The sequence below is a fragment of the Salmo salar genome, unplaced genomic scaffold (genome assembly GCF_965601325.2).
Source record: "Salmo salar unplaced genomic scaffold, fSalSal1 ptg000432l, whole genome shotgun sequence".
NCBI classification, from domain to species: domain Eukaryota; kingdom Metazoa; phylum Chordata; class Actinopteri; order Salmoniformes; family Salmonidae; genus Salmo; species Salmo salar.
Genome location: NW_027675387.1, coordinates 2,461,136 through 2,488,874, shown reverse-complemented (window position 1 = coordinate 2,488,874; position 27,739 = coordinate 2,461,136). Strand labels below are relative to the sequence as shown.

The following is a 27,739-nucleotide window of genomic DNA, read 5'->3' as shown; positions in this document are numbered from 1 at the left end:
ATTAGAACCTCGTCATTAGGGACCAAACTGAACAATAATTTATAGGGAATGTTATCTGGCTAAGGGATAGTCCTTTCTCAAGTATAAGGTCCCTTTGTGAACTGTTTCTAAGATCTGTGGTTTGTCATGTACGTTGAGAGGGGTGGATCTTGGCTATAAAAGCTCTTTGTACATTTGTGTAGCTTTTCAATGGTTCATTAGAGATAGCGCATCATTGAAAGTCAAGTGCTTTTGCAAAAACATCTTAATTATTAAAGATGTAGTTTACGTATAATTCTGACTGGTGTGTGAAGTTTGTAACTCTCCTCATTTGGTAATGCAGAAATTAGCCACCACATATGTTAACCTCTCTAGGCTAGGCGGGACGAATTCGTCCCACCTACGTAACAGCCACGGCAATCCTGTGGCGCGATTTTCAAAACCTTAAAAATCCTATTACTTCAATTTCTCAAACATATGACTATTTTACAGCCATTTAAAGATAAGACTCTCGTTAATCTAACCACACTGTCCGATTTCAAAAAGGCTTTACAACGAAAGCAAAACATTAGATTATGTCAGCAGAGTACCAAGCCAGAAATAATCAGACACCCATTTTTCAAGCCAGCATATAATGTCACCAAAACCCAGAAGACAGCTAAATGCAGCACTCACCTTTGATGATCTTCATCAGATGACAACCCTAGGACATTATGTTATACAATACATGCATGTTTTGTTCAATCAAGTTCATATTTATATCAAAAACCAGCTTTTTTTACATTAGCATGTGACGTTCAGAACTAGCATACTTCCGGGGAATTCGCTAAAATTTTACTAAATTACTCACGATAAACGTTCACAAAAAGCATAACAATTATTTTAAGAATTATAGATACAGACCTCCTCTATGCACTCGATATGTCCGATTTTAAAATAGCTTTTTGGTGAAAGCACATTTTGCAATATTCTAAGTACATAGCCCAGGCATCACGGGCTCGCTATTTAGACACCCGGCAAGTTTAGCACTCACCATAATCATATTTACTATTATAAAAATTTCATTACCTTTTGTTGTCTTCGTCAGAATACACACCCAGGACAGCTACTTCAATAACAAATGTTGGTTTGGTCCAAAATAATCCATCGTTATATCCGAATAGCGGCGTTTTGTTCGTGCGTTCCAGACACTATCCGAAATAGTAAAGAAGTGTCACGCGCTTGGCGCAATTCGTGACAATAAAATTCTAAGTATCCCATTACAGTACTTCGAAGCATGTCAACCGCTGTTTAAAATCAATTTTTACGACATTTTTCTCGTAGAAAAGCGATAATATTCCGACAGGGAATCTCCTTTTCGGCAAACAGAGGAAAAAATCCCAAAGGCGGGGGCGGTCGGGGTCACGCGCATAAGCTAGTGTCTCTTGATCGGCCACTTGAGAAAGGCGATAATGTGTTTCAGCCTGGGGCTGGAATGACGACATTCTGTTTTTTCCCGGGCTCTGAGCGCCTATGGACGACGTGGGAAGTGTCACGTTAGAGCAGAGATCCTTAGTAAATGATAGAGATGGAAAAGAAGTTCAACAAATGGTCAGACAGGCCACTTCCTGTAAAGGAATCTCTCAGGTTTTGACCTGCCATTTGAGTTCTGTTATACTCACAGACACCATTCAAACAGTTTTAGAAAATTTAGGGTGTTTTCTATCCATATGTAATAAGTATATGCATATTCTAGTTACTGAGTAGGAGTGGTAACCAGATTAAATCGGGTATGTTTTTTATCCAGCCGTGTCAATGCTGCCCCCTAGCCCTAACAGGTTAATAAACATTTGAACATAATAAATAAACATTTGAACTTTCAGGAAAAAATTGTAATGTCTGTAAAACAACAATCAAAAACACTCAATGGGTGATTAACATGTTTTATTTGACTTGATTAAACATTAACATACAACACAAAGGGAGGGTATTCATCATAACTGGACCAGTTTGCCGTATTCTATGTATTATTCAGTATAGTATTATGAAAATAAAAGGTGGGAAACCAAAATAAATCTAGCCCAGTCTTCTGCTATGTATATCATAACAGAGTTTAAGACTAAAGTATATAGAATGGAATGGTTAATTCCTTAACGCATATATTTGTACACTGCACGCTTTGCATTAGATATATTAGACATCAGCAAACAACAAGAAAGGGAAATACATTTTACAATGTTTATAATGTAGCACAGTTTTGCCAGGCAATTTTGTTATCTAGCATTATCAAGGTTGGGTGATTGAGCCCCTTTACACACATCTCCTTCTCAACTGACTAGAGAGAGTGTTTTGCCTGAGAACTAAGTCAGTACTAGCACTGTCCCTATAACTGTCCCTAGCACTGTCCCTATAACTGTCCCTAGAACTGTCCCTATAACTGTCCCTATAACTGTCCCTAGCACTGTCCCTAGCACTGTCCCTAGCACTGTCCCTAGCACTGTCCCTAGAACTGTCCCTAGAACTGTCCCTATAACTGTCCCTAGCACTGTACCTAGCACTGCCCCTAGCACTGTCCCTATGTAGAACTGTCCCTATGTAGAACTGTCCCTAGCACTGTCACTAGCACTGTCCCTATAACTGTCCCTAGCACTGTCACTAGCACTGTCAGTAGCACTGTCCCTAGCACTGTCCCTGTAACTGTCCCTAGCACTGCCCCTATAACTGTCCCTAGCACTGTCCCTAGAACTGTCCCTAGCACTGTCCCTAGAACTGTCCCTAGCACTGTCCCTAGCACTGTCCCTAGAACTGTCCCTAGAACTGTCCCTAGAAATGTCACTAGCACTGTCCCTATGTAGAACTGTCCCTAGAACTGCCACTAGAACTGTCCCTAGAACTGTCCCTAGAACTGTCCCTAGCACTGTCCCTATGTAGAACTGTCCCTAGAACTGTCCCTATGTAAAACTGTCCTTAGAACTGTCCCTAGAACTGCCACTAGCACTGTCCCTATGTAGAACTGTCCCTAGAACTGCCACTAGCACTGTCCCTAGAACTGTCCCTATGTAGAACTGTCCCTAGAACTGTTCCTAGAACTGTCCCTAGCACTGTCCCTATGTAGCACTGTCCCTAGAACTGTCCCTAGAACTGTCCCTAGCACTGTCACTAGCACTGTCCCTATGTAGAACTGTCCCTAGAACTGTCCCTAGAACTGTCCCTAGCACTGTCACTAGCACTGTCCCTAGAACTGTCCCTAGCACTGTCCCTAGCACTGTCCCTATGTATCACTGTCCCTAGCACTGTCCCTAGAACTGTCCCTAGAACTGTCCCTAGAACTGTCACTAGCACTGTCCCTAGCACTGTTCCTAGCACTGTCCCTATGTAGCACTGTCCCTAGCACTGTCCCTATGTAGCACTGTCCCTAGCACTGTCCCTAGAACTGTCCCTAGAACTGTCACTAGCACTGTCCCTAGAACTGTTACTAGCACTGTCCCTAGCACTGTCCCTAGAACTGTCCCTAGAACTGTCCCTAGAACTGTCACTAGCACTGTTACTAGCACTGTCCCTAGCACTGTCCCTAGAACTGTCCCTAGCACTGTCCCTATGTAGAACTGTCCCTAGCACTGTCCCTAGCACTGTCCCTATTTAGAACTGTCACTAGCACTGTCCCTATATAGCACTGTCACTAGCACTGTCCCTATATAGCACTGTCACTAGCACTGTCCCTATATAGCACTGTCACTAGCACTGTCCCTATATAGAACTGTCCCTAGCACTGTCCCTATGTAGCACTGTCCCTAGCACTGTCCCTAGAACTGTCACTAGCACTGTTACTAGCACTGTCCCTAGAACTGTCCCTAGAACTGTCACTAGCACTGTTACTAGCACTGTCCCTATATAGAACTGTCCCTAGCACTGTCCCTATGTAGCACTGTCCCTAGCACTGTCCCTAGAACTGTCACTAGCACTGTTACTAGCACTGTCCCTATATAGAACTGTCCCTAGCACTGTCCCTATGTAGCACTGTCCCTAGCACTGTCCCTAGCACTGTCCCTAGCACTGTCACTAGCACTGTCCCTAGAACTGTCCCTAGCACTGTCCCTAGAACTGTCCCTAGAACTGTCACTAGCACTGTTACTAGCACTGTCCCTAGCACTGTCCCTAGAACTGTCCCTAGCACTGTCCCTAGAACTGTCCCTAGAACTGTCACTAGCACTGTTACTAGCACTGTCCCTAGCACTGTCCCTAGAACTGTCCCTAGCACTGTCCCTATGTAGAACTGTCCCTAGCACTGTCCCTAGCACTGTCCCTAGCACTGTCCCTAGAACTGTCCCTAGCACTGTCCCTAGCACTGTCCCTAGCACTGTCCCTATGTAGAACTGTCACTAGCACTGTCCCTATATAGCACTGTCACTAGCACTGTCCCTATATAGCACTGTCACTAGCACTGTCCCTATATAGCACTGTCACTAGCACTGTCCCTATATAGCACTGTCACTAGCACTGTCCCTATATAGCACTGTCACTAGCACTGTCCCTATATAGCACTGTCACTAGCACTGTCCCTATGTAGCACTGTCACTAGCACTGTCCCTATATAGCACTGTCACTAGCACTGTCCCTATGTAGCACTGTCCCTAGAACTGTCCCTAGAACTGTCACTAGCACTGTCCCTATATAGCACTGTCACTAGCACTGTCCCTATGTAGCACTGTCCCTAGAACTGTCCCTAGAACTGTCACTAGCACTGTTACTAGCACTGTCCCTAGCACTGTCCCTAGAACTGTCCCTAGAACTGTCACTAGCACTGTTACTAGCACTGTCCCTAGCACTGTCCCTAGAACTGTCCCTAGCACTGTCCCTAGAACTGTCACTAGCACTGTTACTAGCACTGTCCCTAGCACTGTCCCTAGAACTGTCCCTAGAACTGTCACTAGCACTGTTACTAGCACTGTCCCTAGCACTGTCCCTAGAACTGTCCCTAGCACTGTCCCTAGAACTGTCCCTAGAACTGTCACTAGCACTGTTACTAGCACTGTCCCTAGCACTGTCCCTAGAACTGTCCCTAGAACTGTCACTAGCACTGTCACTAGCACTGTCCCTAGCACTGTCCCTAGAACTGTCCCTAGCACTGTCCCTAGAACTGTCCCTAGAACTGTCACTAGCACTGTTACTAGCACTGTCCCTAGCACTGTCCCTAGAACTGTCCCTAGCACTGTCCCTATGTAGAACTGTCCCTAGCACTGTCCCTAGCACTGTCCCTAGCACTGTCCCTAGAACTGTCCCTAGCACTGTCCCTAGCACTGTCCCTAGCACTGTCCCTATGTAGAACTGTCACTAGCACTGTCCCTATATAGCACTGTCACTAGCACTGTCCCTATATAGCACTGTCACTAGCACTGTCCCTATATAGCACTGTCACTAGCACTGTCCCTATATAGCACTGTCACTAGCACTGTCCCTATATAGCACTGTCACTAGCACTGTCCCTATATAGCACTGTCACTAGCACTGTCCCTATGTAGCACTGTCCCTAGAACTGTCCCTAGAACTGTCACTAGCACTGTCCCTATATAGCACTGTCACTAGCACTGTCCCTATGTAGCACTGTCCCTAGAACTGTCCCTAGAACTGTCACTAGCACTGTCCCTATATAGCATTCTTTATGGCATTGACTACTTCTTTTGCCTCCTCTAGTGTTAACAACTCATCATGGAGAAAAGGTGCGATACCCTCACATGCATGGAGTCTATCCTTTAATACTCCCTCTTCAACTACGAGGGTGCTGTCAACTGGCAGATGGAATGCCAGGGTCACATTGTCCCACATGAAATGTTCATAACCATGTCCTAGTTCTTCTGTTTCAACTGTTCCACTCTCTCGGTTGATGATCAGCTTCTTTGTATGGGTTCCACATATTGCTTCTGCACGCCAGACAATTTTGCCATCTTTATAAATGCATATTGCCTCATCATCCTCATCAGCAAGAAGTGGGCAGTCATCAAACTCTGTCACCTCTGGACTGTGGAGAACCACTACGTACATGATCTCCTGCTTGTAAACCACGGTTTCATAGACTCTCAGGACAGGCTTCTCTCCCTCACAGATCTGCTCTGTGTACATCTGCATGAGATCCTCCAAGGGGAAGGTAAACTTAAAGTTCCCATACCGAGATCCCTGTTGGAAGACAGGGGAGGTGGTGAATTCCCTCAGGAATGGATTGTGTCTTTTTTCTTCCCCCATTTTTGGGTCAAAGGAAAGCTGTTCCTTTTCAAGGAAGCGATTCTCTGCTGCCTCAATTTCACCTTCTGTAATGTGAAGAGCCCACCATGAGAAACTCCCTCTTTGCCCTGCTGTAAATCCACTCAAATCCATGATTCCTGTCAGGCCTGTTGGAGTGGTTACGTGACAGACTTTGTCCACGTGAAATTCCGCTTTGTCAGCTTTGGGGTATAGTGGAATGTCTTTTAAAATAAGACGTCTATAACTTTGTGGGGTTTTAACCATTTTCAAGGTTTCTATATTCTTATGCTCCCCACGGTAATACGTCTCCATTTTTTCTCTTCTGTTTTCTCGCTGCATTTTCTTTCCCTGAAAAGAGGAAAGTTGACAATTAGATTAATCGTGTGTGTATCTCTTTATTTATCTAGATTGTTTACACAAATTCATTATGAGGTGATGACAAATGTTCTAATATAAAGGTTTAGATGGAGCTGTATGGAACAATATGAAAGTCCTTAAGATCGACATGATAGTTGTAAACATTTTGAAGCTATATCGTTTATTTACAGAGACAAAAGACAACACAAACTTGAATTGTGTGTTACAATAGGGTGAGACAGTATAAGTTCACAAGGTTTATTTCTATTTGATATTATTCTATAATCAATGGGTATAGAGTATATCAAACAAAACATGAAAATGAAATTATAACAAAATAAGATTACTTTCTAAAAGAGATACCATTGTAATGAGTTGTATCAATTCAGTGTTTGTAATGTGTTTTAGACAAAGACACAATATTTATTGCACACAACTCCTGGAAGCAATCATCTCTACAACTAAACATATTTATAATCTAAAGACATTTGTATGATGTGTTCCTTTTATACTGTACATAAACAATACTAAATGAGGTGTTTTTTCAGTCAAACCATTAGCTAAATAAATGTACTAAAATGTATTATTCTAAAACACAAACTAAACAAGCATTTCTATAACAGCCTTTGGATACCTTCTTTGTGTGCAGTAGGGTACTTAACTTGAGAGTATGTTTCAGTAAGTAAGACCTAGCAAATACTAACTGTATCTCTTGTCTTACCTTAACCAATAAGGCATGAGGGGGTGTGTTATATGGCCAATATACCACAGCTAAGGGCTGTTCTAAGACAATGCGGAGTGCATGGATACAGCCCTCAGCTGTGGTATATTGGTCATATATCACAGAGGTGGTAAACAGAGGTGGTAAACTGGTTACCAACTTAATTAGAACAGTAAAAATACATGTTTTGTCATACCCGTGGTATACGGTCTGATATACCACAGCTGTCAACCAATCAGCATTCAGGGCTGGAACCACCCAGTTTACAATTAAATGTATAATACGTTTGCTTGGTTAAGTATTTATGCCCTGTCACTAAAACAGTCACACCCTGTCATAGTTGCACTCCGCATACTGTACTGTAGGTTATATAGACTATATGACCAAAAGTATGTGGACACATGCTTGTTGAACATCTCATTACAAAATTATGGGCATAAATATGGAGTTGGTCCACTCTTCTGGGAAGGTTTTTCACACCTTTGCCATATCAGGCCACAGAATCATGTTCAACATCAATAGTACAGAATGTGTCACAAATGCAACATGACAAACACTACTATGCAGCAGAGATCTGAATCAAAGGGGGTCTCTATACAGATCTGAATCAATAGTTTTCTCTATACAGGTCTGAATCAATAGGGGTCTGAATCAATAGGGGTCTCTATACAGATATGAATCAATAGGAGTCTCTATACAGATCTGAATCAATAGGTTTCTCTATACAGGTCTGAATCAATAGGGGTCTGAATCAATAGGGGTCTCTATACAGATATGAATCAATAGGGGTCTCTATACAGATATGAATCAATAGGAGTCTCTATACAGATCTGAATCAATAGGTTTCTCTATACAGGTCTGAATCAATAGGGGTCTGAATCAATAGGGGTCTCTACACAGATCTGAATCAATAGGGGTCTCTACACAGATCTGAATTAATAGTGGTGAATGTGCATGTGTGTGAGTGTTTTTGTGTGTGTGTGTTTAAATTTTTAAATGTTATTTGTCACAAGCACAAGCACAGTTAAATGATCAACTTGCAAGCCCTGCTGTGTTAAGGCAGATATCTGGGGAAGGGTCCCAAAATACGTCTGCAGCATTGAAGTTCCCCAAGAACACAATGGCCTCCATCATTCTTAAATGGAAGAAGTTTGGAACCACCAAGACTCTTCCTAGAGCTGTCCACATGGCCAAACTGAAGGGCCTTGGTCAGGAAGGTGACCAAGAACTTGATGGTCATTCTGACAGAGCTCCAGAGTTCCTCTGTGGAGATGGGAGAACCTTCCAGAAGGACAACCATCTCAGCAGCACTCCAGCAATAATGCACTTATGGTAGAGTGACCAGACCGAAGCCACTCATCAGTAAAAGGCACATGACAAGCCGCTTGGAGTTTGTCAAGAGGCACCTAAAGGACTCTCAGACCATGAGATACAAGATTCGCTGGTCTGATGAAACCAAGATTGAACTATTTGGCCTGAATGTCAAGCGTTACATCTGTTAGAAACTTGGCACCATCCCTACGGTGAAACATGGTGGTGGCAGCATCATGCTGTGGGGATGTTTTTCAGCGGCAGGGACCAGGAGACTAGTCAGGATTGAGGGAAAGCTGAACGGAGCAAAGTACAGAGAGCTCCTTGACAAAAAACCTGCTCCAGAGTGCTCAGGACCTTAGACTGGGGCGAAAGTTCGCCTTCCAACAGGACAATAACCCTAAGCACACAGCCAAGACAATGGAGTGGCTTCAGGACAAGTCTCTGAATGTCCTTGAGTGACCCAGCCAAAGCCTGGACTTGAACCCGATCGAACATCTCTGGAGAGACCTGAAAATAGCTGTGCAGCGACGCTCCCCATCCAACCTGACAGAGCTTGAGAGGATCTGCAGAGAAGAATGGGAGAAACTCCCCAAATTCAGGTGTGCGAAGCTTGTAGTGTCATACCCAAGAAGAATCGAGGCTTTAATCACCGCCAAAGGTGCTTCATCAAAGTACTGAGTAAAGGGTCTGAATACATCTGAATACAAAATGTGGAAAAAGCTAAAATATCTTGATTGAATAAGTATTTAACCCCATTCTTATGGCAAGCCTAAATCCTTTCAGTAGTAAAAATGTTCTTAAGTCACATAATAAGTTGCATGGACTTGCATGTGTGTAATAATAGTGTTTAACATCATTTTTTTATGAATACCTCATCTCTGTACCCCATGCATACAATTAATTCTCAGTTTCATTGGTCGAGCAGTGAATTTCAAACACAGATTCAAACACAAAGACTAGGAGGTTTTCCAATGCCTCGCTAAGAAGGGCACCTGTTGAAAGAAATGTAATAATAATAATTAACCTGACATTGAAATGCCTTTGGGCATGGTGAAGTTATTAATTCCACTTTGGATGGTCTATCAATACACACAGTCCCTACAAAGAAAGAGGCAACCTTTCATTATTTTATAAAATTGGTAGTTACAGTTTTGCCTCCTCGCTGCAACTCCCGTACGGACCCGGGAGAGGCGAAGGTCAAGAGCCGTGCCTCCTCCGAAACACAACCCAGCCAAGCTGCTTCTTGACACAATGCCCGCTTAACCTGGAAGCCAGCCGCACCAATGTGTCAGAGGAAACACCGTACACCTGCAACCGTGTCAGCATGCATTGTGCCCCATGTCACTAGTGTGCGATGGGACAAGAACATCCCTGCCGGCCAATCCCTCCCCTAACCCGGACGACGCTGGGCCAATTGTTCGCCACCCCATGGGTGTCCCGGTCGCAGCCGGCTGCGAGAGAGCCTGGACACAAACCAGTATCTCTAGTGGCACAGCTAGCACTGCAATGCAGTGCCTTAGACCACTGCGCCACTTGGGAGTTGGGAGGCAAAGGCAACCTTTCTAACTCAGTTGCTGGAGAGGAAGGAAACCACTCAGGGATTTCACCATGAGGCCAATGGTGACTTTAGAACAGTTACAGAGTTTAAAGGCTGTGCTAGTAGAAAACTGAGGAGACAGTTTTGACTTAAATCGTTTTGAAAATCTATGGCAAGATTTGAAAATGTCTGCAATGATCAGCAACCAACTTGAAAGAAATTGAAGAATAATAAATAAATAAATAAATTGCAATTATTGTAAAATCCAGGTGTGCAAAGCTCTAAGAGACGTACCCAGAAACACTCACAGCTCCCAAAGGTGATTCTAGCATGTTTTGACTCAGGGGTGTGAATACTTATATAAATGAGATATTTCTGTATTTCATTTTCAATAAATTTGCAAACATTTCTAAAAACATGTTTTCACTTTGTCATTATGGGGTATTGTGTGTTGATTGGTGAATCAATTTTGAATTGGAATAAATCAAGGGGTATGAATACTTTCTGAAGACACCATATTACACGTTTTTACATTAAACCTCAATTAACTGAACAAGTTAACTCTGATTTGTTTCATATTTGCATGTGTTTTATCTTTATCTACCCCATTTGACATCATCTAAGGAGTTTGTGTTGTGTCCACCATCGGTTGAGACACAAGATGCTCTTGAATACAGGGTGGATGTCATGTTGTGGCTGATAAATGTACTAAAATGGGATTCAAATGTATATTTCACCTTTCAAATGGTACCTCAAAGATGGTTGGAGGACCACACATCAGAATGTTGACTTGAATGGGAAAATACAGTTGAAATCAGAAGTTTACATACACCTTAGCCAAATACATTTAAACTCAGTTTTTCACAATTCCTGACATTTAATCCTAGTAAAAATTCCCTTTCTTAGGTCAGTTAGGATCACCACTTTATTTTAAGAATGTGAAATGTCAGAATAATAGTAGAGAGAATGATTTATGTCAGCTTTTATTTATTTCATCACATTCCCAGTGGGTCAGAAGTTTACTTACACTCAATTAGTATTTGGTAGCATTGCCTTTAAATTGTTTAACTTGGGTCAAACGTTTCGGGTAGCCTTCCACAAGCTTCCCACAATAAATTGGGTGAATTTTGGCCCATTCCTCCTGACAGAGCTGGTGTAACTGGTTCAGGTTTGTAAGCCTCCTTGCTAGCACACACTGTTTTTGTTCTGCCCACAAGTTTTCTATGGAATTGAGGTCAGGGCTTTCTGATGGCCACTCCAATACCTTGACTTTGTTGTTGTTAAGCCATTTTGCCACAACTTTGGAAGTATGCTTGGGGTCATTGTCCATTTAGATGACCCATTTACGTCCAAGCTTTAACTTCCTGACTGATGTCTTGAGATGTTGCTTCAATATATCCACATAATTTCCCTCCTCATGATGCCATCTATTTGGTGAAGTGCACCAGTCCCTCCTGCCGCAAAGCACCCCCACAACATGATGCTACCACCCCCGAGCTTCACGGTTGGGAGGGTGTTCTTTGGCCTGCAAACATCCCCCTTTTTCCTCCAAACATAACGATGGTCATTATGGACAAGCAGTTCTATTTATGTTTCATCAGACCAAAGGACATTTCTCCAAAAAGTATAATCTTTGTCCCAATGTGCAAAACGTAGTCTGGCTTTTTTATGGCGGTTTTGGAGCAGTGGCTTCTTCCTTGCTGAGCGGCTTTTTAGGTTATGTTGATATAGGACTCGTTTTACTATGGATATAGATACTTGTGTACCTGTTTCCTCCAGCATCTTCACAAGACCTTTGCTGTTGGTCAGGGATTGATTTGCACGTTTCCCACCAAAGTACGTTAATCTCTAGGAGACAGAACGCGTCTCCTTCTTCAGTGGTATGACGGCTGCGTGGTCCCATGGTGTTTATACTTGCGTGCTGTTGTTTGTACAGATGAAAGTGGTACCTTCAGGCGTTTGGAAATTGCTCCCAAGGATGAACCAGACTTCTGGAGATCTTGGCTGATTTCTTTTGAATTGCCCATGATGTCATGCAAAGAGGCACGGAGTTTGAAGGTAAGCCTTGAAATACATCCACAGGTACACCTCCAATTGCCTCAAATTATGTCAATTAGCCTATCAGAAGCTTCTAAAGCCATGAAATCATTTTCTGGACTTTTCCAAGCTGTTTAACCCTCCCGTTGTCCTCCCATTCTGCCTACTCCCCGTGTCACCAGCGGGTCGTCCCGTCTCGGCTAAAGGCCCAGCGGGCACAAGTGTGACAGTACGCGTGCGAACAGTCTTTGCAGATGTATTTCTTACACCTGCAGCACGTGTGTGTCTTGGCGTCCTTCTTGGGAGGGCAGAGCTGACACCTCTTCCTCTTACTAGCCACTAGCGGGGCGGCGTCCGGGCCAGCGGCGTGCTCCCGGGCTCGCGGAGGAGCCGCGTCGTCGTCCGCACTCCGCTTCGGTGCGGGGGAGACGCTGCCTTCTTTGTATCAAGGGCTTGACAAGCGCCTTTCCCAGCTGCTCCAGGAACACCCTCCTCTTGTTCCGCTTCCGAGGCATCCAGTCGGGCTTGATCTCTCACCATATGACAAAGGAGTTGTAGGAGGACACGTCGAGGATGTTGTGGAAGATGACCAGGGGCCAGCGGGCAGTCATCCGTCTGCAGCTGTAGGTGCCGACCACCTTGTCTAGGTTGTCCACGCCGCCCTTGTTGCAGTTGTAGTCTAGGATGAGGGCCGGCTTCCGGTCATGGCGATCGCTAACGTCGGGCTCCGTGTGCAGCGTGCTCAGGAGTAGCACGTTCTTATTTCTCTTTGCCAGGTAGGACACTAGAGTGGCGGTGGGCGTGAAGGCGAACCTGGAGGACGAGACCTGTCTGCCCTTTGACTGGAGCAGCGCGGGAGGGAGCTCGGGCTTGTTCTTTCGCACCGTGCCAACCATGGTGAGGTTCCTCTCGAGGAGCCGCTGGCCGAGTTCGTAGGAGGTGAAGAAATTGTCACAGGTGACGTTGTGACCACCCGGCAGCCCCTGCGTGAGATCGAGGACGACGCGCGCTCCCTGGTTCTTCTCGGGGGCTCCACCGGCCGCCTTACCGATGTAGACTTGCATCTTCCAAGCATAGCTGGACATGGCGTCGCAGGCCACCCACGACTTGATGCCGTATTTGGCCGGCTTGCTGGGACTGTACTTGTCGGAAAGGACAGCGTCCTTTTGGGAGAGGGAGAGGAAGGAAGGAGATTAGCGGCGTCGTTGACGACGCCACTACTGATGCTGCTGCTGCTGTCGCTACCTCTCTATACTACCACTGGCTCATCATTGGGGCGCACGGCGTTTATGTTACATGCTGATGCTGATGCTCTTGCTGCTGCTGCTACTGCTACTACTGCTACTGCTGATGCTACCTCTCTATACTACACATACACAGATACACAGATACATAGACAGTACCTCTGACCTGGACCAGTTGTTGGTCCACTGTCAAGTCAGACCCCGGGTTGAGAGGAAGGAGATTAGCAACGTCATGCTGCTGATGCTACTGCTGCTGATGCTACTGCTGCTGATGCTACTGCTGCTGATGATGCTGCTGCTGCTGCTGACGCCACCTCTCTATAATACCGCTGGCTCATCATTGGGGATGCACGGCGTTTATGTTACACGCTGACGCTACCTCTCTATAGTACACATACATACGTACAGATACACACAGATACACAGACTACCTCTGAACGGGACCAGTTGTTCGTCCACCGTCAAGTCGGACCCCGGGTTGTAGAGGGCCGGCAGTCGCTCCTCCCACAGGTCCCAGACCTCTCTTATGGCCGCCAGTCTGTCGGTGGCGAGTCTCGCGGGTCTCGACCGGCGGTCGTTGAATCGCAGCAGCCTCGAGTACTTGTGAAAGACCTTGAGTGGCATGGTGGCTCGGAACACGGTCCTGCCGCTCTCCGCGTCCCACAGGCTGGCCGCGGCCTCGCCTCGGGACCTGTAGACGCCCGCTAGGATTAGCAGCCATAGGTAGGCACGCAGGTCGGTGGAGTCCATGGGTCGCCAGCTGTCGCTGTATTTTCTCACCCCCTGCAGATTTGTCATGTCCACAATGATCCTTTCTATCGCCGGCGTGACAAACAGCCGGAAGGTGGACTCGATGTCGAGCGCACGACGCGGCGTAGGCCGTGGGGCCAGGCGTCACCGCGGGGCCGGGGTGGCGGACGGCGCGGGGCAGGTCCGGGCCGCGATAGGCCACGAAGGATCATTTGATTTTGCCGGTTTTTGACAGCAACGTCTCCCTTCGGGCTTGGCCGGCCGCCGCCGTGTCCTCTCGCTCTGACTCTCTGTCTCACTCTTGGGCAGCGGCCGTGTCTCCCTCTCGCTCTTCCTCCTCCTCCAAAGAAGAAGAAGAGGAGCACGACCGCGAGGCCGAGTCGTCCGCGTCACGTTCGGGGTCGTATTCCTCGCCGTCTTCGTCTTCCGAAACGTCCTCCTCTTCTGGATCGCAGTAGTCTTCTTCGTCTTCTCGGTCGACACTGGAGGCTATCTGTTCCAGGACCTGAGCCGCGCTGAAACCAGGACTGCGAGGCGTCGGCGGCGGTGGCGGCCTCACGCTCGGCGGGGTCATATTCCTCACCGTCCTCATCGTCGTCCTCATCGTCGTCCTCATCTTCTTCTTCTTCTTCTTCTTCCTGACAATATTAGTAGCCTCTCTACGGCCGGCCGACAGTGGCCACGTGAACGGCCGTTGCCCTCTTGCACACTGACACACCGCAGCTCCCAGGGGGTCGCTCTGACCCGGCCAAGACAACGGCAGGGGGGTTATAACTTACACATTGCTAATGCTGTGCCCAGCCCAGGGGGACGCTCTGACCCGGCCGAGACAACGGCAGGGGGGTTATAACATACACATTGCTAACGCTGCCCCGGGGTCCTCTGACCCGGCCTGGACACAGGGGAACAGCTCCTAACAGTAGTCTTGCTGGACATTTGAAAAAATCTGTTCTAGAACCTGTTCAGCTGTGAAACGCACAGTCATGGCTTCAGCACCTTGGAGAAGACCACATGTCTGGACATGTACGGACGTGTACCCATGACAATATTAATATCTTTTGTTTCCTACAGCTTACATGGATAAATGAATAAAGGCAACAGTTCACTTTTGTACTACTGGGGTCAGTCTAGGATAGGTCATCACATTCCAAGTTGAATAATATCATGGAGGAGACTGTTTTCACTGCTCCACATGTCTGGACATGTACGGACGTGTACCAGTGACAATATTAGTATCTTTTCTTTCCTTTTCTTTCCTGTTTTGGCATTAAGGTTCAAAATGTCACTTTCTGACCACTTCTTCCATCGGCAAACATTTATGGAAAGGTGTGTTTAAATGAAAAGGGATCCTGTCAAAAAGTGATTGAATTCAAATGGATTTACCTCCTTTTCAGACCGCACCTAAGCAGACTTGACTGTCGTCTATTCAGTTGTCTGTCTCCCTCATGTTGTCTGTGCCGTGACAAGCCTTAATGCATATACATGTTTTTTAAATGCTCAATATGCCAGGTTAATAGAATATTTTTTATATTTAAACCCACTTGACTGACTGGACCTGAATTTTTCTACCACTAACTTCACACCTGTTTTGAAAATGTGATTTTCCTGTTCTCCTTCATTTAAGATCGTTGTGTTGTACATAGTTTTGTTGTTGTGAATACTGTCATTAGTATTGGTAGTAAATTGTGTACTCAACATAGGTTGATTGTCGTGTTATTCATGTAACAGTTACATTGCAACTTATTAACTTCTCTGGGCCAGTGGGACGCTTGCGTCCCACCTACTCAACAGCCAGTGTAATGCCGTGGCGCGATATTCAAATACCTTAGAAATGCTATTACTTCAATTTCTCAAACATATGACTATTTTACACAATTTTAAAGACAAGACTCTCATTAATCTAACCACACTGTCCGATTTCAAAAAGGCTTTACAACGAAAGCAAAACATTAGATTATGTCAGCAGAGTACCCAGCCAGAAATAATCAGACACCCATTTTTCAAGCTAGCATATAATGTCACAAAAACCCAGAAGACAGCTAAATGCAGCACTAACCTTTGATGATCTTCATCAGATGACAATCCTAGGACATTATGTTATACAATACATGCATGTTTTGTTCAATCAAGTTCCTATTTATATCAAAAACCAGCTTTTTACATTAGCATGTGACTAGCATGTGACTAGCATTCCCACCGAACACTTCCGGTGAATTTACTAAATTACTCACGATAAACGTTCACAAAAAACATAACAATTATTTTAAGAATTATAGATACAGAACTCCTTTATGCACTCGCTATGTCCGATTTTAAAATAGATTTTCGGTGAAAGCACATTTTGCAATATTCTGAGTAGATAGCCCGGCCATCACAGGCTAGCTATTTTGACACCCACCAAGTGTGGTACTCACCAAACTCCGATTTACTATTAGAAAAGTTTGATTACCTTTGCTGTTCTTCGTCAGAATGCACTCCCAGGACTTCTACGTCAATAACAAATGTTGGTTTGGTTCCAAATAATCCATAGTTATATCCAAATAGCGGCGTTTTGTTTGTGCGTTCAAGACACTATTCGAAGGGTAAAGAAGGGTGACGCGCCCGACGCGTTTCGTGACAAAAAAATTCTAAATATTCCATTACCGTACTTCGAAGCATGTCAACCGCTGTTTAAAATAAATTTTTATGCGATTTTTCTCATAAAAAAGCCATAATATTCCGACCGGTAGTCGTTGTTTTCGTTCAAAGAGAGAGAAAGTAAACATGGTGTCGGCTCGTGCACGTGCCTCCAGTCTCATAGTATTCTGATCGACCACTATCCAAATGCGCTAATGTTTTTCAGCCATGGCCTGCAAAGCCACCATTCATCGTTCTGGCGCCTTCTGAGAGCCTATGGGAGCGTTAGAAAATGTCACGTTATGCCAGAGATCCCCTGTTTTGGTTAGAGATGATCAAGAAGGCCAAGAAATAGTCAGAGAGAGCGCTTCCTGTTTGGAATCTTCTCAGGTTTTGGCCTGCCAAATGAGTTCTGTTATACTCACAGACACCATTCAAACAGTTTTAGAAACTTTAGGGTGTTTTCTATCCAAATCAAACAATTATATGCATATTCTAGTTACTGGGCAGGAGTAGTAACCAGATTAAATCGGGTACGTTTTTTATCCGGCCGTGCAAATACTGCCCCCTATCCCCAACAGGTTAATGGACAATACTTAAGTTGTTTTTAATGATCTGTTACATTAAAGGTGCAATCTGGCATTCAAAAAATTAACAAAGCCGTCACCCTGCCATTCTTTGGGGGCAAACAGCCGAGGGATGGGGTAAGTTATATTCTTCAAGAAGCAATGGCTACAATATACATCATTCATTTAAAGCCCACAAATGCATGTACCAATCACAGATTTCTGCTTTAAATGTCTGGATACATTATTGCATAAAAATCCCTCAAAGAAGCAACAATGTCATTAATCACTAAGTCACTATACATTTTAGATAATGGTGTCAGAAATAACATATTTATTTGATTTCAGTTACATATAAACTTTATCAAAGATAATGCCACTATATCTATATATAATACATTAAACTCAATGGTTATTTGTGATCCAATCAAACCATTGCCATTCGAATGCACTAGGCAGCTATGCTATCGTAAATACAGTATCTTATGCATTCTAAATAACCGCCCATTTGGACAAGGAAAATGCAGTAAATATTTACTCTGAGCTGTGCTCCGATTGGTTGGTCGTTGATGGAAGGCCGGGTTGTCCTTTGAAGAATGTCTGGCGGTAGAACGGATACTCGGTAGTACTGTTGTCGTGTGGTAGCACGGATCCTTTGTCCTTCCTTTCCTAGCCCACGTTTACAGCTGCGGTTGCTAACGCAACGACTAGGAGGTATCACTTCTTTAGTGGATAAGAGTTCAAAGTTCACACCAAGTTGCCATACTTTAAGCTCATGCTATATTCTGGCTGGTATAGTCAAAATTCATCCTTCCGGGGTGTAGGTCGTCACCTTCACGTTGAAATTCGATGCTAATTTCGTTAGGTTCTTGTCATTCAACCAGAACTCACGCTGAGGTTGGCTTAGTTCTGTTGGTGATCTTGTCCTTTTAACGTGGGGACCGCCGTCCTCTTGTCCTTGGAACAGGAAGATACATTTTCATAACAGGGCTTATATAGTAGGGAAGAGAAGGGCGTGTTTCATAGTTTATAACCAATGTCTGTTCACTTGGGTGGGGCCTCTGAGTGAGCAGAGTTTCTCTATGACAAACCGTTCTCTCTTAAGAAGCTAAAATGACATTTAATCTTTTCACAAATAGTTTAATATTTAAACATTTAAATTGCACAACAATTCCATGTGATTCTGATAACTAGAATGTGTCGACTCAAGTTGAATAATATCATAGAGGGGATTGTTTTCACTGCTCCACATGTCTGGACAAGTTCAGACGTGTAGTTCAACTTTTGTACTGCTGGGGTCAGTCTAGGACAGGTCATCACATTCCATGTTGAATAATATCATGGCGGGGACTGTTTTCACTGCTCCACATGTCTGGACATGTACGGACTGGACGTGTACCCATGACAATATTAGTATCTTTTCTTTCCTACAGCTTACATGGATACATGAATAAAGGCAACAGTTCACTTTTGTACTACTGGGGTCAGTCTAGGACAGGTCATTGAAAATTCAAGTTGAATAATATAATGGAAGGGATTGTTATCCTTGATGTTAATTAAAGAAAGTCTCACTGCCTCCTTCTTACAAATCATCCACAAAATATACAAATGTAATAAAACTTGGTTCAACACAGTGGCGGGTCATTTTGACCCGAGGACAGCGGGAGGGTTAAAGAATATCAAGAAACATTCTGTGGGACCCTGATTTAGCCCACTGCAGTAATAAGTTAAATGAGATCAAATTCAATCGTTTCTCTTTTCAAATTTTGAAGGCATGGATGTCTCATGGTTTGGTGGGGTATGCAAAGTGGGTCAACTTTGAGCACCTTTATCTCCTGAATGTTTTGACAGGTCCAAAACATGTTTTTTAAATGCTCAATATGCCAGGTTAACAGAATATTTTTATATTTAAACCAACTTGACTGACTGGACCTGAATTTTTCTACCACTAACTTCACACCTGTTTTGAAAATATGATTTTTCCTGTTCTCCTTCATTTAAGATCGTTGTGTTGTACATAGTTTTGTTGTTGTGAATACTGTCATTAGTATTGGTAGTAAATTGTATACTCAACATAGGTTGATTGTCGTGTTATTCATGTGACAGTTACATTGCAACTTATTAATGGACAATACTTAAGCTGTTTTTAATGATCTGTTACATTAAAGGGGCAATCTGGGATTCAAAAAATAACAAAGCCGTCACCCTGCCATTCTTTGGGGGAAACAGCCGAGGGATGGGGTACGTTATATTCTTCAAGAAGCAATGGCTACAATATATATCATTCATTTAAAAGCCCACAAATGCATGTACCAATCACAGATTTATGCTTTAAATGTCTGGATATATTATGGCAGAAAAATCCCTCAAAGAAGCAACAATGTCATTAATCACTAATTCAAAATACATTTTAGATAATTTTGTCAGAAGTAACGCATTTATTTGATTTTAGTTACATGTAAACTTTATCAAAGATGATGCCTATATCTATATTTAATACATTAAACTCATTGGTTATTTGTCATCCAATCAAATGAATGCACATTAAAAGACACTTGATTCAATCATATAACTGTATTTACCTGTTTTCAGTGGGCCGCAAGTTACTAGACTGGTGAATACAGTATGTAACACCTATTACTTGTTGATCCTTTCATGCAGCTGTCTTCAAATGTATAATATGTTTACTTGGGTGAGTATTAATGACCTGTTAATACAACCTCACCCTATCAGTGGTCTACTCTGTCACCAATATAACAGGTTATAACGTCACCGTGGATGACTAGACCTGTTAATAACACTACCCTATCAGTGGTCTACTCTGTCACCAATATAACAGGTTATAACGTCACCGTGGATGACTAGACCTGTTAATAATACTACCCTATCAGTGGTCTACTCTGTCACCAATATAACAGGTTATAACGTCACCGTGGATGACTAGACCTGTTAATAATACTACCCTATCAGTGGTCTACTCTGTCACCTATATAACAGGTTATAACGTCACCGTGGATGACTAGACCTGTTAATAATACTACCCTATCAGTGGTCTACTCTGTCACCAATATAACAGGTTATAACGTCACCGTGGATGACTAGCACCTGCTCTGCCCTACATAATGGTACATTATAATGAGATTAGTGGCACCCCACCCTACGGGCTGGAAATGAATGGATCTAATCATATGATTCAATTGAATTTCATCTTTGAGGACTGCCCATCTCATTAAACATATGTTATGGTTATTTTGCTCACTGCCAATTGCTCAGGCAAAATGTCACCCTATGTAAAATAAATAAAAAATGGTTACAAATGTGCGTGAAGAGTCTTCACTGAGTTCAGACTGGCTGTTGCTGGTTGGATGTATGGCTGTGGCTGAAAAGTATGAAGTATAGTTGTGTTGGAGAAATGGAGGATCTACAAGGGGATTGCTTGTGATGGGGACAGTTACGTGTCTGTTAGTGATGAGAGTCCCTCTCTGGTCCTCCTCCCCCAGCCATATTGTCTCCCAGCAGTCCCTCTCTGGCCCTTCTCCCCCAACCATGTTGTCTCACAGCAGTCCCTCTCCGGTCCTCCACCCCCAGCCATGTTGTCTCCCAGCAGTCCCTCTCTGGTCCTCCTCCCATAGCCACGTTGTGACTTCTGAAGGTAATTGGTTGCACCAGATCTTATTTAGGGGCTTCATAGCAAAGGGGGTGAAAACATACGCACCCACCACTTTTAAGTTTTAAATTTGTTTTAATTTTTTGAAACAAGTAATTTTTTTTCATTTCACTTCACCAATTTGGACTATTTTGTGTATGTCCATTACATGAAATCCAAATAAAAATATATTTAACCCTCCCGTTGTCCTGGCCCTGATCACAGGGTCCCCGCTGTCCTGGGGTCAAAGTGACCCGGGCGCCACTACCAAAAGGTGTATGTTATTTCTTTATTTTGCTGTGTAGCATCTTCGAGAGGGAGACAGCGAGAGCTGGTGCAAACATCTCCCCACTGGTTGAACCGGTTCCGCCACAGCCACTGTGCTACTATTGTCATGGGTATAAGTGCTTGCGTACATGTCGGGACGTGTGGGGCCAATGACCAGGGTGATATTATTGAACGTGTGAAAGGCTGAGCCGTCCTACACTGAGCCCCTTGGTACAAGGGCAGAGTTCACGTAAAGCCATTCCCATAAGACATGTGGCTCAGTGAACACAATAGCCTACTGTCGCTCAGTGAAGCCAATGTCATCCTCCAAGGTGTTATCGAACCTGTGATTGGGCAACCTGTCCTACACTGAGCCCAGTCCAGTCCAGTCCCTACATGTCCAGAAACATGGTCTTCCCTAAGGGGGCTGAAGCCATTAGCGAGAGGTTCACTGCAGAGCAGGTCCTAGAACAGCTTTCTTCAGATGTCCAGCAAGACTACTCGGATCCCAAAGAAGAAGAAGATGTGTCAGAAGACGAAGACGGGGAGGAATACGACGCCGAGCGGGACGCGTCCTCTTCAGAGGAAGACGAAGACGACAACATCAAATGGTCTTCTGTGGCCTATCACAACCAGGCCAGGCTGGCAGAGCGTAGGGGCCCGGGCATGACCCGGGAACCCACAACCTACGCCGTGTCCCATGCCCGTGACATGGAGTCGACATTCTCCCTGTTCATCACACCGGCAATACAAAGAATCATCTTGGACATGACAAATCTGGAGGGGGTCCGAAAATACGGAGACGGCTGGCAAGCCATGGACGGCACCGACCTGCATGCCTACATAGGGCTACTAATCTTAGCCGGTGTATACAGGTCCCGAGGTGAGGCCGCAGCCAGTCTATGGGATGCCGAGAACGGAAGGGCCATATTCCGTGCCACCATGCCGCTCAAGCTCTTTCACACCTACTCGAGACTGCTACGATTCGATGACCGTGAGTTGAGACCCGCAAGACGCGCCACGAACAAACTGACAGGCATAAGAGAGGTCTGGGACAAGTGGGTGGAGCGGTTGCCAGTCCTCTACAACCCAGGGCCTGACATGACAGTGGACGAGCAACTGATTCCATTCAGAGGTAGTGTGTGTGTGTATATATAATAAAGGTCATTTTCCACTACTGACTTGTGTGGCTGTTTCTGTGAAACCGATACTAATCCACACCCATCATCATCGTCATCATCGTGCTAAGCTCTTTTTTCCGTTTCCAAAGTTCGCTGTCCTTTCCGGCAGTACATGCCCAGCAAGCCAGCGAAATACGGGATCAAGTCATGGGTGGCTTGCGACGCCAAATCCAGCTACGTTTGGAAGATGCAAGTGTACACAGGGAAGGCGACCAGCGGAAGCCCAGAGAAGAACCAGGGGATGCGGGTTGTCCTGGATCTGACACAGGGACTGAGGGGTCACAATGTCACATGTGACAATTTCTAAACAGAGATCCAGCATGTTGGTTGTGGTTAACACAGTAACAACTAATTATTGAAGGTCAATTGTTCTATTTTATTTATTATCTCTTAGAAATAAAACATTTACTAACAGACACATCCAAACAGTCAGGTGATTTAATGCATCACATGAACATGTAGTTGTGATTTTACTTTACTTTATTTACTTCGCCACCATGGCCTTTTATTGCCTTTACCTCCCTTATCTCACATCATTTGCTCACATTGTATATAGTCTTAATTTTTTTCTACTGTATCATTGTTTGTATGTTGTTTTACTCCATGTGTAACTCTGTGTTTTTGTATGTTGTCGAACTGCTTTGCTTTATCTTGGCCAGGTCGCAATTGTAAATGAGAACTTGTTCTCAACTTGCCTACCTGGTTAAATAAAGGTGAAATAAATAAAATAAAAAAATTGATATTTTCACCTTTTCTCCATGTAGTGGAACTAATAATAATAATAATAACAATAATAATAATATTAATAATAATAATGTCTCACATTCTCTTTTAATAATTTCAAATTGTAAAATAACCACAATATATGAACAATATGTTTTTGAATTTGACTTGCCTACGCCCAGCTAGCGCCATTTTGTATGATTGAACTGTCACATAACTGTCCCAGGTGAAATGGACTTTTAGATCTGAGTGTTTTACTGTCAGTCACTATACTAAAATAACACCATACATTTAATTTCTCTACACACTTTACAATAATCCCTGGGAAGATTCTTACCTTGTAGCCTGAATTCACAACCAGAACATGTCAAGTCATTGAGATATTTTCCGTTGTGCTGAGAGAGCAGCTTCCTGATAACAAGTGGCTCTGTATCTATGTTCTAGGTACAGTTGATCTTTGGATGCAATAATATCTGGTCAAAGTCTAGTGACACAACACCATAGTATATCATAAACATAACAGCAGTTTAACCTTTGGCCAGTAAAGGCCATGGCATAATATAAAATGTAGAATCATTATGATGGATCCAGGTTCATACTATAACATGTAGAATCATTATGATGGATCCAGGTTCATACTATAACATGTAGAATCATTATGATGGATCCAGTTTCAGCCTTTACCCATTGCCCTTCATTCTCTAGACTTCCAGGTAATACATAGATCTCCACCAGGTGAATCTCCTTGCTGGATTCATGTTGAAACAGCTATGAACAGGTGATCTTGGTTGGCCACTTGTATATTACTCTAAATTATAAAGCCTGTCTTGTTGTTCTTCTCTGCTGCAGATATAATGTCCAGCTTCTTGGACTTCTGAGACACGTGTGCTGTACAATGTATCACTGTGGCTTTAAATGCCATAAAATCCACTTTCTACACAAAGAGTGTATCCCAGTGCCGGAATTATGACATATATTGGGGGGACACATCCAATATTCAAATATGCTCAAAATATCCCCCCAATATATTGATATAAATAATATAAATAAATAAAAGATTTGCTGTGCTATTTCATTACTTTCAAATGTATTAAAAAGTGTAAAACTAGAATGTAATATGAGTGTTACGTAGGCTATATCACTGTCGATTGTGATGTTTTAACGTCAACGACAATACGTCATTTTGCGCTGGAACTGTAATTGTGGAAATAAATAATATTTTGCTAAAAAGTGTCAGTAATTGCATGGAGTGGAAACAAAAGTTTTTGGTGAAAATGGACCGATTTGCGAGTGCTAATCAATCAACCATCACTAAAGTTAGCTATCATAGCTAAGTTACCTGGAACGTTAATTATCCACACATTCACCTAGCGACCACTAACGTTAGCTATCATAGCTAAGTTACCTGGAAAGTTAATTAGCCACACATTCACCCAGCGACCAACAATGGTGCTCACGGACGTATTCAACTAACGTTAATGTCTTTATTACGTTCTATTGGTCAGAAAGCCCAGGTGAAGTCTGAGTAAAGTGTCAATCATTTATGTTGTGCTGCATCTGTAATTTATGTAGACAGTAGTAGCTTTAATTTATTACATATTCCTATAGTATACTGTATAGCTGTTCTGTATAACTGTACTGTATAGGATACTGTATAGCTGTACTGTATAACTGTACTCTATAGTATACTGTATAGCTGTTCTGTATAACTGTACTGTATAGTATACTGTATAGTGTACTGTATAGCTGTACTGTATAACTGTACTCTATAGTATACTGTATAACTGTACTGTATAGTATACTGTATAGCTGTACTGTATAGGATACTGTATAGCTGTACTTCCTTATGATAAATAGCATTATTAGTGTTTGTTTGATTAAAGTGAAATCAGTTTTATTACAGTCAGCTTTCATTCACAGTGATGTCATCATGAGGAAGAGGAAGGGTGGCAGTGACCTTCATCAGTTTAGTAGAACAAGAGATGAGTCAACGTTTCTATAATAATCACCAGTCAGATGATAGAAGTCTACAGTAGAACAAGAGATGAGTCAACGTTTCTATAATAATCACCTGTCAGATGATAGAAGTCTACAGTAGAACAAGAGATGAGTCAATGTTTCTATAATAATCACCAGTCAGATGATAGAAGTCCACAGTAGAACAAGAGATGAGTAAATTTTTCTTGATATAATAATCATTGCCGTTCAGATTAGAAATGGTTAGTAATCCATTCCACATCATGGCAAGAAACACCACTTGTTTACTGATAATAATTATTTCATGTTCACTCTGGTGCGTTCAGAGAAAAGAGAGAGAGGGAGAGAGAGAGCATGAGGATGGTGACAGGGCAGGGAGAGAGAGAGCATGAGGATGGTGACAGGACAGGGAGAGAGAGAGCATGAGGATGGTGACAGGACAGGGAGAGAGAGAGCATGAGGATGGTGACAGGACAGGGAGAGAGAGAGAGAGAGCACGAGGATGGTGACAGGACAGGGATAGAGAGAGCATGAGGATGGTGACAGGACAGAGAGAGAGAGAGAGCATGAGGATGGTGACAGGACAGGGAGAGAGAGAGAGCATGAGGATGGTGACAGGACAGGGAGAGAGAGAGCATGAGGATGGTGACAGGACAGGGAGAGAGAGAGCATGAGGATGGTGACAGGACAGGGAGAGAGAGAGCATGAGGATGGTGACAGGACAGGGAGAGAGAGAGAGAGAGCACGAGGATGGTGACAGGACAGGGATAGAGAGAGCATGAGGATGGTGACAGGACAGGGAGAGAGAGATCATGAGGATGGTGACAGGACAGGGAGAGAGAGAGAGCATGAGGATGGTGACAGGACAGGGAGAGAGAGCATGAGGATGGTGACAGAACAGAGAGAGAGAGAGCATGAGGATGGTGACAGGACAGGGATAGAGAGAGAGCATGAGGATGGTGACAGGACAGGGATAGAGAGAGAGCATGAGGATGGTGACAGGACAGGGATAGAGAGAGAGCATGAGGATGGTGACAGAACAGAGAGAGAGAGAGCATGAGGATGGTGACAGGACAGGGATAGAGAGAGAGCATGAGGATGGTGACAGGACAGGGAGAGAGAGAGCATGAGGATGGTGACAGGACAGGGAGAGAGAGAGCATGAGGATGGTGACAGGACAGGGAGAGAGAGAGCATGAGGATGGTGACAGGACAGGGATAGAGAGAGCATGAGGATGGTGACAGGACAGAGAGAGAGAGAGCATGAGGATGGTGACAGGACAGGGAGAGAGAGAGCATGAGGATGGTGACAGAACAGAGAGAGAGAGAGCATGAGGATGCTGACAGGGCAGTGAGAGAGAGAGAGCATGAGGATGCTGACAGGGCAGTGAGAGAGAGAGAGCATGAGGATGCTGACAGGGCAGTGAGAGAGAGAGAGCATGAGGATGCTGACAGGGCAGTGAGAGAGAGAGAGCATGAGGATGGTGACAGAACAGGGAGAGAGAGAGCATGAGGATGGTGACAGGACAGGGAGAACAGGTGACATGGAGGTGAGGGAGAAAAGGAGCAAATATTGATGGTTAAGACTGAATAATGACATCACAACAGTCTAATCCTAATGTTAATTTAAACTGAGATATTCCTCTAAGTATGGCTCCTCGTGTGTTTCAGATAATACATTCAAGCAGAGAGAGAGAGTTTGAGACAATGAGAGAGAGAGAGAGAGAGAGAGAGAGAGAGAGAGAGAGAGAGAGAGAGAGAGAGAGAGAGAGAGAGAGAGAGAGAGAGAGAGAGAGAGAGATATGAAGGTGCAGGACAGGGAGGGGAGGAGCTAGTAATGGTATAACGATTATACTGGTCTCCATTACAACCTTGTCAAATAGGACACTCTACTTTCAGGAGTAATGGTATAAAGATTATACTTGTCTCCATTACAAACCTGTCAAATAGGAATCTCTGCTTTCAGGGGAAATGGTTTAAAGATTATACTTGTCTCCATTACAACCCTGTCAAATAGGACACTCTACTTTCAGGAGTAATGGTATAAAGATTATACTGGTCTCCATTACAAACCTGTCAAATAGGAATCTCTGCTTTCAGGGGAAATGGTTTAAAGATTATACTTGTCTCCATTACAACCCTGTCAAATAGGACACTCTACTTTCAGGAGTAATGGTATAAAGATTATACTTGTCTCCATTACAAACCTGTCAAATAGGAATCTCTGCTTTCAGGGGAAATGGTTTAAAGATTATACTTGTCTCCATTACAACCCTGTCAAATAGGACACTCTACTTTCAGGAGTAATGGTTTAAAGATTATACTTGTCTCCATTACAACCCTGTCAAATAGGACACTCTACTTTCAGGAGTAATGGTATAAAGATTATACTGGTCTCCATTACAACCCTGTCAAATAGGAATCTCTGCTTTCAGGAGTAATGGTATAAAGATTATACTGGTCTCCATTACAGCCCCTCCTTAAACGGGGTCATCTGTTTCTATTGTGCTAAATACACTGCTCAAAAAATAAAGGGAACACTAAAATAACACATCCTAGATCTGAATGAATGAAATCATCTTATTAAATACTTTTTTCTTTACATAGTT

The 27,739-nt window shown here is 43.7% G+C and overlaps 1 long non-coding RNA gene across 2 annotated transcripts; it reads right to left on the bottom strand.

Moving 5' to 3' along the window:
- Positions 1-1,887: 1,887 nt before the first annotated feature.
- LOC123732662 (uncharacterized) lies at positions 1,888-23,673 on the bottom strand. Of its 2 annotated transcripts, XR_014391405.1 has the most exons (3): positions 23,492-23,673; positions 17,876-18,294; positions 1,888-6,543 (listed from the first exon to the last, which is right to left on the bottom strand). It is a non-coding gene; the product is annotated as an uncharacterized LOC123732662 (long non-coding RNA). The 2 variants fall into 2 exon arrangements; XR_014391404.1 differs by lacking the exon at positions 17,876-18,294.
- Between the last annotated feature and the right edge of the window lie 4,066 nt (positions 23,674-27,739).